Source organism: Sapajus apella, unplaced genomic scaffold (genome assembly GCF_009761245.1).
Source record: "Sapajus apella isolate SASKATOON/1434 unplaced genomic scaffold, GSC_monkey_1.0 scaffold2, whole genome shotgun sequence".
Taxonomy (NCBI): Eukaryota; Metazoa; Chordata; class Mammalia; order Primates; family Cebidae; genus Sapajus; species Sapajus apella.
In genome coordinates this window covers 69,544,122-69,558,013 of record NW_022436942.1, presented here as the reverse complement: position 1 = coordinate 69,558,013, position 13,892 = coordinate 69,544,122, and the positions used below count along the sequence as shown (strand labels likewise).

At 52.3% G+C, this 13,892-nt stretch overlaps 1 protein-coding gene across 5 annotated transcripts in view; it reads right to left on the bottom strand.

The window, feature by feature from the left end:
* SH2B3 (SH2B adaptor protein 3) overlaps positions 1–13,892 on the bottom strand; it is a 45,053-nt gene that overhangs the window by 3,059 nt on the left and 28,102 nt on the right. The gene's annotated exons all lie outside the window — the stretch shown is intronic.

Sequence of the window (13,892 nt, the reverse complement as noted above, 5' to 3'; positions counted from 1 at the left end):
GATGAGGAATAGACAGAAGTGGCCCCACTGGGCTCCCTCCATCCAGATGTTCCTAGAAAATACCACAGCCCCTAACAAACCAGGAGCAGGGGAATGGAAAGCAGAGGCATGGAAAGCAGAGGCAGGCCCAAAGGATGTTCCAGCAACTGTGGCTTCAGGTGATCTGACCTGTACCTTGGACCAAAAGGGCACAGCTTGGACTGGAGCTGCTAGTGCTATTGAATTGGCCCCCAAAACCAGATGCTTCAGACACAGAGATGCCAGGTACCTTTGATGGAAGGATCATGACCAGTGGCCTGGCCACTTCCTTTCTCCTTCCCTTACCCCCTCTGCAGGAGAGTCAGTGAACAGTGAGGTGAGACGGCAGCCTGGCCAGCAGGTCTCCTGGGAGCTCCCGGGTCTGCTCTGGTTGGTGAACACAACAGGCTGGGGGAGAGTAACGACTGCAGGAATGACCAACACTGGCCACGGCTTAACTGTGGCCTCTCGCTAGAAAGCTGAATGACTAGAAAATTCTAGCCTGGACTGGGCGCAATGAATCTCAACACTCTGGGAGACCGAGGCGGGCAGAGGTTAGGAGTTCAAGATCAGCCTGGCTAACAAGGTAAAACCCCATTGCTACTAAAAATACCAAAAAAAAAAAAAAAAAAACAAACAAACTGGGCATGGTTGCATACACCTCTAATCCCAGCTTCTTGGGAGGCTGAGGAGGAGAGCTGCTTGAACTGTACTCCAGCCTGGGCAACAGAGTTGAGACTCCATCTCAAAAAAAGAAAAAAAGAAAATTCCAGCCTGAAGTGACCAGCACCAGCCAGGATGGGGCAGGCAGAGTGAGGCCTCGCATGGCATCCACATGGGCAGTGGGAACAGCGCAGTGTGTGGCAAGTGGGGCCTCTGTACCATTGTCCATTTTCACAGCCAGCCAGCCCTGCAGAGCCTTCATTTCCTGTCTGCAAGATGGGTAAGGTGCAAGTGGCCACTTCCCTCAGCTACTTTTCCAGTTATCCCTGCCTGGCCCCGACCCTCCCCACTGGCTGCAGGCCTTAAGGATCACTGGGAGGAAGTAGGCCAGGCCTGGAGGGCAACAGGCCTGGTTTCCCTTTCAGTTCCACTCCAGGCCTAGTCCCCAGTGTGAGTGCTGAGATTAACCAGCAAAGCCACTGGTTTCACTCTGACTCTGGCCCCTACAAGCTGGCTCCACCCCCCGCAGCTGAGGAAATGCTGAGCAGGCAGGCAGTGGTGAAAAGAGGATTCCCCTCCTCACTCACAGCCAGCCTGGCTGCCACCTGCCTGCTGGCTGAACACGACCAGGGGTTTTTTCCCCCACTCTGCACAGCAGCCCGTGAGAGCCGCCCTGGCTCCACGTTTGTCTGGCCTAGAACTACAATGTCAACCCAAGCCTGCCAAGTATCAGCTGGGGTCTGCCACTGAGCTTCCTGGTGGTGTGAGTGTCCTATGCCAGAGGCTCCAGCCAGGTTACAACTTGCAGGCACATGGGGGCGGGACTACCCCTGCTGCAGCCAAAACCTCAGCCTGGACAGCCCACAACAGGACTCTGGCCACTGCAGGGATGGACCACCAGATGCCCATTAAGCTATGAGGAGACAGGTGATGGGAGAGCCAAGCTCAAACCTGGGGGCTGTGTCAGCAGCTATGGCGGCTTCAGTTCCCCCTCTCATGTGCCTACTATTCCACCTGCCTCAAAAGTCAAGCCAGGTCAGCAACAGCTGCTCCCTGGACCCAGCTTGGGTCATACTGTGGTTGGGTGACCAAAGTGGCCAAATCATTTCAGGTATCTACTGACATTTGACAGTAGAAATGTCACCCACCACATCTTGCAGCATGTATTTCTGGGGAGCAAGTCTTCTCCATTCCCAGCATCCAGACAGATGGCTTCTGTTTGTTATGGCCACTATGGCTCCAGTGGGAATAATCCATTTCTTTCTTTGCTCTGGCTGCTAGGAATCTCAAAGTCATGCAGGCCAGCTCTGACACTGCCCCAACAATAAGACTTGTGTTTATTTCTACAGCTAACTTTATCCCAGATGTTACAGTTCTTTTACTGTCCAGGATTTTTTTTTTTTTTTTTTTTTTTTTTTTTTTTTTTTTTTTTTTTTTTTGAGGCGGAGTTTTGCTCTTGTTACCCAGGCTGGAGTGCAATGGCGCGATCTCTGCTCACCGCAACCTCCGCCTCCTGGGTTCAGGCAATTCTCCTGCCTCAACCTCCTGAGTAGCTGGGATTACAGGCACGCACCACCATGCCCAGCTAATGTTTTGTATTTTTAGTAGAGATGGGGTTTCACCATGTTTGCCAGGCTGGTCTCGAACTCCTGACCTCAGGTAATCCACCCACCTCACCCTCCCAAAGTGCTGGGATTACAGGTGTGAGCCACCATGCCCAGCCCTAACCTCTAGGTTTTAAGGTTCAGCCCTGACCCTGCCACTTCTCACACAACCCTGGACAAGGGGTTTTACCCCCCTTGGCTTAGTTGTCATCCGTAAGTCAGAGCTCATTTTTCATGAGGTGAGCTAGCACAAGGAAAAGGCCTGACCTGAACAGCTGTTGTTAACAGGTGGGTGAGGAAAGCCTGCTTGGTTCCCACTACAGCACTGATAACTGATAGCATGACAGTCCCCTCCAAGTGGCCCAGCTGCTGGGTATACACCGAGCTTCTCTCAGCCTTAAAGAACTATTGTCCGTTTTGTCACATGTTCCCTTACCATCCTTCAGTGAAATTCCGCATACTATAACCAACATACTATGCTAATTACAAGACAGGGACAACAAAGGAATGTCACAGCCAAAATGAAACATGCTTTGGTGCATGTGCAGACAACACAACCAACTACTCAGCTGCTTCTGAGTTTGTTGTGAAAAGAAGGCCAAGAACATGAGGAAGCCAAAAGGCTGGGAGCCAGGAAAGCCAGCCTGGTTCCAGTTCCACCCAGGGCCCACACAGAAATGCAGTCCCAGGCTCCCTTCAGAGGGCCCTATGCTGAGATCAGTCCCCCTGCAAAGGTCTATGAGCCACAGTCCCCTCATCTGTGAAGTAGAGATGAAACACCAGCCTCGTGGGGGCACACACCCCTCCCTGACTCCTGCTCCCCCTTCTCCTGAGGATCTCCCCCTTCTCCCAGCTGGTAGGAACATGACAGGCTGGAGGCACCAGACCCTTCCCATCTCTCTAGGCCTCACTTGCTCTCATGCTGTCACCTGGAAACTGTCTTGCTACCTGCTGCCACTTCCCATGTGCTGAGGGACAGGGTACCTGCCTTGGCACAAATGTGTACTAGGGCCAGGATGGCCGTTCTAGAGTCTTCCAAAGTATTGGGCCACACCCCACCCTACCAGGTCTTCATAACCACCTTGAGTGAGGTCTGTTATACCACCTGTTCCCTTAGGCACTCAGCAGAGGGGCTGGGTTGGACACACCAGTCAAAGGCCAGAGGCCTGGTGGCCTGATCTCACCTGCATGGAGAGCAAAGCCGATGGCATGGCCCTCCCCTGGCAAGACAGCAGGAAGAGGCACAGGTGAGGCTACCACAGCAGCCCCTGGAAGCCACCAAGGGGCTTCGGGCTGTGGGAATCAGCTTGAACTTTCTAAAGTGGGGAAGCTTATAATAAGCAGGCCTGCTGGCTGTCCCCCTCCTTCTGGGACACTGGAGGGCAGGACAGCATCTGACCCACCCCAGGAGTAAGGGCAGACCTAGACCAGCCTTGGGGAGAGACTGCCCACCCACTGGAATCTCCAGGCCACACTAGCCCCTTGGTGGTCTTATCTCCCCCAGGGCCTTTGAGCCCACATTCATCTGCATACATACAGCAGCAGTGGGACAGGCCTCAGTCAACCCTCCAGCACCAGCCATGTATCTGCCACACCTGTGCTCTCAAGGAGGCAACTGGCGGCCTGGGCCTGGCTCTATCACTTAACTACCTTTGAGACCTTGAGCAGGACACTAACTGGAGGGGGGTTCACTTTCCTTTCAGTAATAGGGGGCCAGTAAGCAGGTCTTGTTGATCTTCTTACAGGAGGAGGAGAGGGAGGGGGTCAGAAAAGTCGCAGAACAAATTCCAGATCCTGTCCTGGATGGCTGAATCCCTCACCCCGGCCCAGAGCCTGAAGTGGATGCTTCCAGGATGAATGAATGAGCATTATTATAGAAAATACTTAATCCAAGCTTACTGTCTGGTATCAAAAAGTCAACCTGCTTGGGAAGCTGAGGCAGGAGAATCACTTGAACCTAGTAGGCAGAGGTTGCAGTGAGCTAAGATCACACCACTGCACTGCAGCCTGGGAGACAGAGTCAGTCCCAGTCTTTAAAAAAAAAAAAAAAAAAAAAAGTTAAAAGATGCCTTGCCTCCTTCCAAAAACAATTTTAGTCAAGTTAGAGACACCCAGAAAGAGCTGGGAAGGAGACAGCTGCTTGCTACAACACAAACAGTCCCTCTTGCCACAGATTTGTCTTTGAGCTTCCTGGAAGCCAGTGCAAACAAGGATTCTCTGAGAGAGGACAGTCATTTGTGCACAGAGAATGCTGCTTAGCAGTCTGTTAAAGGCTCTGAAAAGTCCTGCAGCAGAGAAACCTATTAACCCATGCATTATCCAGACTTTGACTTCTTTCTTAGGCCTTACCAACCCAAGGTAATACAGGGTTGAGGTGAGGAAGGTCCTCACCTTGCAAACTCTCCCTAAACATGGTGCCTTTCAGCCATTCTCTGGGGTGGGCAGCATCAAGACTGAGCTTAGTTGCTAAAAGCCACCCAGTATCCTGCCCAGAAACCCTTCAGGACTGTAGAACCACCATGCAGGAACTTCACCACCCCTGGGGTTTGGGACACTTAGTCCTGCGCCTGAGTGTCCCAACTCTGCCTTCTCTTCCATTAAATGAGTGACTCACCTCTTCTAGCCTCGGTCTTCAATTTTTTTTTTTTTTTTTTTTTAAATTAAAGACTTGCTCTGTGGTCCAGGCATTCCTGAGCTCAAGTGAGCTTCCTGCCTTGGCCTGTCAGGTAGCTGGGATTACAGACATGCCACCACACAAGATAGGATCTCGCTGTGGTGCCCAGGCTGGTCTCAAAACTCCTGGCTCAAGTGATCTTTCTGCCTCTGCCTCCCAAAGAGAGAGTGTGTGAATGTGTATGTGTTTGGTTTATTTTTGAGGCAGGGTCCCTCTCTGTTAACCAGGCTAGAGTGTAGTGTCGCATACTGACTCACTGCAGCTTTGACCTCCTGGGCTCAAGCAAGAGTCTGCATTTTCTACGGTGGGATACCCCTGAGAATATGGGCATCGTGTGTGCAAAAGAGCTCCCAGGGGTTATGGAAGGATTGCAGGGGAATGGTAGGGCGGGGAGGAGCACAGGGCCTTAGGAGTCTAGCCTTAGGGAGACTTGGGAGCAAGAAGGCCCCTCCCTGGGCAGCCCTCCTGAGTTGTCACTCCCCTGCTCCCATGCACCAGAGGCTCAAGAAGCCTCCCTCCTCCTTTTGCATCTTTGAGTCTTAGCCAGGCAGAGTAAGGGGCAGTAATGTTTGCTGAAGATTCTCCAAAGTAGAGACGGTGCAGGAAAAGGCATTGGAGGTTATGGGAATAGCAAGCGCCAACACCCAGAGAGCAGAAGGCACAGCCCCAGGCTAGAAGACAACAGGGGCTTGGCTGTGGCTGGAAATGATGCTCACAGACCCCACACCGCCCTTTAGTGAGCATCTGCTGTGTGCCGGGCACTGGAGCCTGGGTGGCCCGCCAGCAGTTTCCAGATTGTGGAATTCACAGGCCAGCAACATTTCAAAAGTTTTCCAAGAGGAAGTCACAGAAACATCACATCATCAAGGAAAGGACACAGTGAAACCAAGTAGGAAGGTCATGGTTCCAGAACAAAAGACAATCCTGGGCACCACGGACAGTGAGGTTTATGTGGGAGAAGCCTTACCACCCTGCCCTGGGCCATCTCTATGAGGAGCAGTGTGTGTGAGCCTCACATGACCCTCTTGTGCCTTTACCCACTTCACAGATGAGGAGGCTGAGGCTCAGAGACCTGCAAGGGGGAGTGATCACGGCACAGGGCGCCTTCTTTTTTTGTTTTTTTTGTTTGAGAGACTGAGTTTCACTCTTGTTACCCAGGCTCACTGCAACCTCCAGTTTCAGCTCACCACAACCTCTGCCTCCCAGGTTGAAGCGATTCTCCTCCTTCAGCCTCCTGAATAGCTAGAATTATAGGCATGAGCCACCACACCCGGCTAATTTTTGTATTTTTTTAGTGGGGGGGTGGGCTTAAACTCCCAACCTCAGGTGATCTACCTGCTTTAGCCTCCCAAAGTGCTGGGATTATAGGCGTGAGCCACCATAAGCACAGGGTACTTCTATGACCTGCTGGCACAGGTCATCTGGAAGGGAGCCTGGAATCTGCATTTTAATATGGGCCCTGGTGGGTCTGACACCCACTGGAGTCTGAGGTTGAGAGGGCTGGGCAGGGAGGCCTCTGTCCCCATCTTCCCCCAGGTGCCAGTGAGCCACAAAAGATTTTCAGGAGGGGAGGCACGGCCCATCGCTCAAAGGCAGAAAGTGGTGGGTGGTGGGTGCTGGGAGCCAAGCAGCCTGGATTCCAATCCCAGACAACTGCTGGGGAAAAGGGGGGTGTTCACAAGGAGCTTCCCATTGAGGGAAGAGGAGTCAGGCCAGAAAACAGTATGACACTTGGATCACCTGGGAGCTGGGCAGCATCAAAAAATTGCTATCCCATCAGACTACACCCAAGTATTCCAGAATTAACTATTCCCACCCCCACCGTGCTGCTCCAGCCTACTCTCCTCCTCAGTGTAAAACTCCCCTGCAGCCACAAGAGGCTGAGGCAGCTGCCGTGAACTATGGTGGTGCCCCTGCACTCCAGCCTAGGCAACAGAGCAAAATCCCATCCCAAAAGAAACTCCCAGCCAGGCACAATGGCTCCTGACTGTAATCCCAGCACTTTGGGAGGCTGAGCGGGGCAGATCACAAGGTCAGGAGTTTGAGATCAGCCTGGCCAATACAGTGAAACCCCATCTCTACTAAAAATACAAAAATTAGCCAGGCGTGGTAGTGGGTGCCTGTAGTCCCAGCTACTCAGGAGGCTGAGGCAGGAGAATGGCTTGAACTCAGGAGGCAGAGGTTGCAGTGAGCCGAGATTGCTGCACTGCACTGCAGCCTGGGTGACAGAGCAAGACTCTGTTTGAAAAAAGAAAAAACTCCCCTGTGGTCCCTATCTGAGAGACCCCCATTACCTCCTCAGCCTCTTGGCTCTCCCTACCTTACTCTGATCCAGCCATTGTGGCCTCCACTCTTCTTCAGTATACCAGGCACACTCGGAGCCTGCGCATCTGCTACGCCCTCAGAGGCAGCTCCCCACATAGCTTCACAAATATCACTGCTTCTCAAATTGTCATCTCAGGGAGGCCCTGCCTGACCACAGTATCTAAAACCACAGTCGCAGAAGCCCCTTCACTTCCTTCCCTGCCTGCTGTTCTATGAGCTGGTCTCACCCATTCCTTGATGCAGGGCTCCGCCGTGACGTTGCTTTGCTCATGTGGTGTCCTTGGCAGCAAGCCAATGCCTGCTAGGTGGTAGGTACTCAACATTCATCATGGGCCTTTTGCTGGCCAAGCATCCTTTGTGCTGGGTACTGGGGGGCACAGGGGATGATGGCCCCTACTGCCATGCCCCACCCCAGTGGAGACCATGAGTGACAGGGAAGCTGCAAGTCAGTGCAATCAGGGTGGGGGTAGGCCTCCCAGGGCCCCTCCAGCTGGCCAGATAAGAGGACAGGCTGAAAGGCTCAGGTGTGGCAGCCCACTGACCTCTTTGTAAGGGCACCATCAGGAGCCCCCATGCTATAGACAGCCAAAATTACCCCATGCCCCAGCCACGGGGAAGAGCCAAGTAGAGCTGGGGCTCCAACCCTCATCTACCTAGCCCCAGCACCTGCAATATAGGGTCTCCCTCCAGCTGCCTTCCCACCCACACCTCCTCCCGCCGGCAGGCCCCTGCATTTGTGATGCCTTGCCTGACCCAAACTGCACGTCCCAGCAGAGAAAACCTCCCTTCCTCCAGGGAGCCTTCTATGGCCACTAAGTCATGGTTTGTATAATTCCTGTGCCTCTCCCTCAGCACTGAGCTTATCGGACTGGCCATGGTTTCCTGATGATGCAGCTGCCTCCACCATCTGACTGGGAGAGTTCCTCTAGGGGGTTGGGGTGGGCACCAAGCCTTGCTCCCAGCGGGGACCCAGCCCTGGCGCAAGCCCAGAGGAGGTACTTGGAGGGTTTGCCAGGTGGACAGATGGATGAGCATCTGCGTGTGTACCTGGGACCCCAAGCTCTGAAGTGCCTGGGAGGCAGAGGGAGATATGGGGTGTGGTGGGTGATCTCAGCCCCCTTTTCCCCAGTTCCTTGCGGGGGGCAAACTGAAGGCAATGAGCCAGTTCCAGTGACCAAATCAGTGTGGGAACTATAGGCCACAGGGTGCTTCTCTGCTCTGCCTCTGACCAGGACCCCAAGCCCAGCCCCTACTTCTCAGGCCCTTCAAATCCTAGGCCCTGAGCAAATAAACTTTGGCCCACTGTGCTTCAGTTTCCTCACCTGTAAAATGGGGATGATAATGGAACCCACTCCTTGGGATGTCTATAAGTGAGTCTGCCTGCTGCCCAGAACACCTGGCCCATTCATTATAGGCCAGATCCCACCTTGGTCTGCACCCTGCTGCCTGAGGTGCCCTGTCGCCGCAGGGGAGCAGGAAAGAGAAGGGAGCAGCTTCCAGAAAAGCCACATGGGTCAAGTCAGCTTTTCCCCTTTTGTGGCAAATGCCCCCTGGCACCAGAAACACAAACCTCCCCTTGCTTCCCAGACATTTGAGGGCTTCAGGGCCAATCAAATGTTCATCCATCTGTCCACCCGGCAAACTCTCCAAGCACCTCCTCTGGGCCCGACCCAGGGCTGGGCCCCCACTGGGAGCAAGGCATGGTGCCCACCGCAACCCCGAGAGGAATTCTCTCAGTCAGATGGTGGAGGCAGAGACAGACATGGTGAATGAGATGCCCCCAAATACAGCAGCCCTGTTCAGAGTCAGATTCCCCCTCCAGGCAGATGCCACCCCAGCTCACACTGAATGAGTGCAATGTGGGCAACAGGACACACACTGGCCTGCCTTTCCCATCTGCGTGTGGAATGGGGATGGGGGGATGGAGGGAGGGGGAGGAGTGATTAGCTAGAGATGCTTGGGGACCTGTCTAAAACCCCACTCAGAGTGAATTCCCCCTCAGTTCCCATCAGGGTCCTCCTGCATGTCAGAGAATCAGAGGGACACAGACACAAAGACCCCTCTCAGAGAGACAGTGACCAACCCCCCAACACAGAATCATGATGGCCAGGACAGAGCCCCTTTCAGATGCTAGAGTGGCCACCCCACAGTGACAGACACCCAGAGGGAGACCTTCATGCAGGTAAAGAGCCCCCACCACACCTACTCCCAGACCAGTCCAGAGTCCCAGGCAGCCACATGGTCCCCTCCTTAGATGTGGGTGTCGACTCCACAAGGTGGTCAAGGGTAGAGGAACAGGGTACACATGGCCCCTGCAACCCACTGTGAGGATGGTGGGACACTTCTGTTCTCGGGCCTGCCATGGCAGGGGCTATGTGCAAGGCAGTGGCTTACAAGGGATGATGCCTGGAATTCCCCACACTCCCCACCCCGCCCCATGGGCACCTTCCCCTGGTGCTGTCACCCCTGACACATGGCAGGAAGTCCAGGCCCCATCCAGCCCACCTGGGAGGAATGTCCAGGGATGGGGCCTTGCAGAGGGCAGGATGGAAGAGGAGGGGAGCCACATCCCCAGGGCCTTCTCCCTCCACATCTTCACTCAAGCCATGCCCTGCCATGCCCTCCATGCAGGGCACCATTCTGGCCAAACCACTGGGCTCTTGAGTACCAAATAAGGACAAACAACTGTCAGGCCTTGGGAGCTGTGCTGCATATTGACAGCCAACGGGCCAGCACATGGCACAGGACACACAGCAGCTTCCACCTGCCCACACTGTCCCCAGCAGGCCCGAGCCACTTCTGAGGACAGGATGGCATCTCTGGGCAGCACTCAGCTCCATACCTGGCAGGCCACCAGACCCCACTCCAGGCCCAGTCCCAGTGGACCTCCGCTGCTGCATGCCAGCTGCCATCAGCCCACGCCTCGCATGACCACATCCTGCTCCTAGCTGTCCCCTCAGGAATCCTTCCTGCCCATGGCCAGCCTGGCTAAGCCCAGCACCCCTACCCTTGGCCACACCTTTCTCAGGTGACACCTCCAGTTCCTGGCCACCACAAGCCCATGGATGCCCCAAACCATGAGTGCTAGGCTGTGCTGGCCTCCAAACAGAAGGAAGAGCAAGCAGCTCCCTTGGCAGGGAGGGGGCGAGCCCGGCTTCCCTGCACTGGGTGGGGGGTGCTCATGCTTGGAATCCCAGCACTTTGGGAGGCCAAGACGGGCAGATCACTTGAGGTCAGGAGTTTGAGACCAACCTGGCCAATGGTGACACCCTGTCTCTACTAAAAATAGTAAAATTAGCCAGGCATAGTGGCACACACCCGTCATCCCAGCTACTCTGGAGGCCGAGGCAGGAGAATTACTTGAACCAGGGAGGTGGAGGTTGCAGTGAGCTGAGATTGCACCACTGCACTCCAGCCTGGGCAACTTCTCAAGACTCCCTCTCAAAAACAAACACCAGTGAGAACAGCAGCCAGGCCCCAAGTCTGTGACAGTCACAGAGGGTATCATGGGGCCCCAGGGCTGGGTCTAAGTATCACACACCAGCGGGGCCAGGTCCCCAGGCTTGAATGGGGTGCTGACAGGCCAACCCCCTGCCACAGAGCCAGGACCAGCTCGGGGAAGCCCCAGCCAAGCATCTGTTCTGCACCGGGTGTGGGTGGAAAAAGATGTGGTTAAGAAACAACAAAAAATCTCTGTCACCCATCTCGAGTGGGGGGAGTGCACTAGAGGAGAGGGGACTCGTCACCATCAAGATCCCCAAAGCCCCAGACAACAGTAGCTACTGCCTGCCTTCGAAGAATGATGAATCAGAAGAAGAGGTGAGGGCAAGGGCTTCTGGGGCAGGGGGGGCTCCCAACCAGTGAGCACAGCCAGGCCAGGTTCTCCTCCAGCCAGAGCACAGCACTGGAATCCCATGTCCTTCCGAGCTCCACCCGGCACGGACTTTCATCACTATCATTTTAGCTTGTTTACTGAGCATTTATTATGTCACAGGCCTTGACACAGAGCTGCTCACTGACATCACAAAACAACAGGAAATCTTATCAGCCATGCAGAACAAAAGCCAGTTGGATTCAATAACTAAAAAGGAAACCAAGACAGAACTAGAATAAAACCTAAGTATTTATCTGATCCTCGGTGGGGAAAGGCTTTTCTAAGGAGAAAAAGCAAATAACAAAACCATAAAGGAAGAGATCACAGGATTTTACTGCCTGGAACTTGCAAACATCCATAGGTCAAGAAATGCAGGGGCAAAACTAAAAAGTCAAATCAGAAACCAGGGAAATATTTGCAACATGGGACAGAGCTAATAACTCTGCCATGAGAGTGCTCCCAAATCAAGAAAAAGGCAGGCAGTGCAGGAGACAAACATGCTGAGGAAATAACCTGATAAATCACAAGGAACGTGTGTGACCACGGAACAGAAGAGAAACAGTCCAACTCTACAGGGACAGAAAACTCAAGAGAGTTTTGGGACTGACTGCTCTGATTTTTTCTAGGGTGATGGAAATATCTGGATTAGACAGTGATCATTGCATAATTGTTTAAATAGACTAAAAGCCAATGCATTCTACACTTTAAACAAGTGAATTTTATGGTATATGAATATATCTCAATTTTTAACAGAGAAATGGTCAGTCACACTTAGAAAGGATAAGATAACCACTTTTCATCCAGAAGGTAGCAAAGGTTTTTAAAATAATACCCAGTGCTGGCACCACTGGTGACAAGAAGATACATGGGTATAAACTTTCTGAAAGCCTACTCAAAAATAATGTATCAAAAGAGTAAGAAGTGGCTATTAGGTAGATGAAAAGACGCTCAACACCATTTTCCATCAGGGAAATGCAAATCAAAACCACACTGAGGCTAAACCTGGTACCTCACAACTGTAATCCCAGCACATTGGGAGGCTGAGGCAGGAGGCTTGTTTGAGCCAGGTGTTTGAGACCAGCCATGGCAATATGGTGAAACCCCAGCTCTTCAAAAAACAAAAACAGAAAACCACATCAGCATAGTGTAGGAAAAAAAGACAAAAATTAGCCGAGTATGGTGGTATGTACCTGTAATACTCGCTACTCAGGAGGCTGGAGGTGGGAGGATCGCCTGAGCCCAGGAGTTCAGGCTGCAGTGAGCTGAGGGAGTGCTACTGCACTCCAGCCTGGGTGACAGAGCAAGACCCTGTTTAAAAAAACAAACCACACTGAGATACCTCACACCCTTTAGGATGGCTGTAATCAAGACAGACAACAACAAGTATTGATAAGGACGTAGAGAAACTGGAGTCCTCATGCAATGCTGCTGGGAACATAAAAAGGTGCAGTTGCTTTGGCAGACAGATTGGCAGTATATTTACTTACTTTGAGTCAGTCTCACTGTGTTGCCCAGGCTAGAGTGCAGTGGCATGATCTTGGCTTGCTGCAGCCTCTGCCTCCTGGGTTCAAGCAATTCTCCTGCCTTGGCCTCCTGAGTAGCTGGGATTACAGGCAGCCACTACCACTCCCAGTTAATTTTTGTATTTTTAGTGGAGACAGGGTTTCACCATGTTGGCCAGGCTGGTCTCAAACTTCTGACATCAAGTCATCCACCTGCCTTAGTGTCCCAAAGTGCTGGGATTACAGGCCTGAGCCACTGTGCCCAGCCCAATGTTATTGTTATTAAACATAGAATTGTTATGTGCCCCAGTATACTATCAGCGCAGCGTAGAGAAAAAAATTAGCCCTAGGTGTATCCCAAGAGAAATGAAACCGAGAAACGAAAACACAGATCCATACAACAACTTGTCCAGAAATGATCAGAGCAGCATTATTCATAACAGCCAGAATGTGGAGGTAACCTGATGTCCATCAGGTGATGAACAAATAAGCAAAACCTAGTAAATCCACACAATGGAGTCTTATTCAGCCGTAAAAAGGAACAAAACACATCCTGTAACCTCGGTGAACCTCAAAAACATGATGCTAAGTGAGGGAAGCCAGACACAAAAGGCTTCGTAGTCTACAATTCCATGTATGTGAAATGTCCAGAATAGGCAAATCCCTGGAGACAGAAAGAAGAGGAGTGGTTGCCAGGGGCTGGGGAGGGAGGTATGGGGAATGACTGTTCACGGGTACAAGGTTTCCTTTTTCAATGACGAAAATGTTCTAAAATTAGATGATGGTGAGGGTTGCACAACTCTGTAAATATACTAAAAACCAATAAATTGTATGCTTTACACAAGCAAATTTTATTTTTGAGACAGACTCGCTCTGTCGCCAGGCTGGAGTGCAGTGGCATGATCTTGGCTCACTGCAACCTCTGCCTCCCAGGTTCAAGCAATTCTCCTCAGCTTCCCAAGTAGCTGGGACTACATATGTGTGTTACCATGCCCAGCTAATTTTTGTATCTTAATAGAGATGAGGTTTCACCATGTTGGCCAGGAGAGTCTCGATCTCTTGACCTCATGATCCGCCCAACTCAGCCTCCCAAAGTGCCAGGATTACAGGCATAAGCCACCATACCTGGCCTACACAAGTGAATTTTATGGTATGTGAATTATATCTCAATAAAGCTTTGAGAGCAAGAACGCATCAGAAGTGTTCATAAAAGCCTTGACTCAACACTCCCC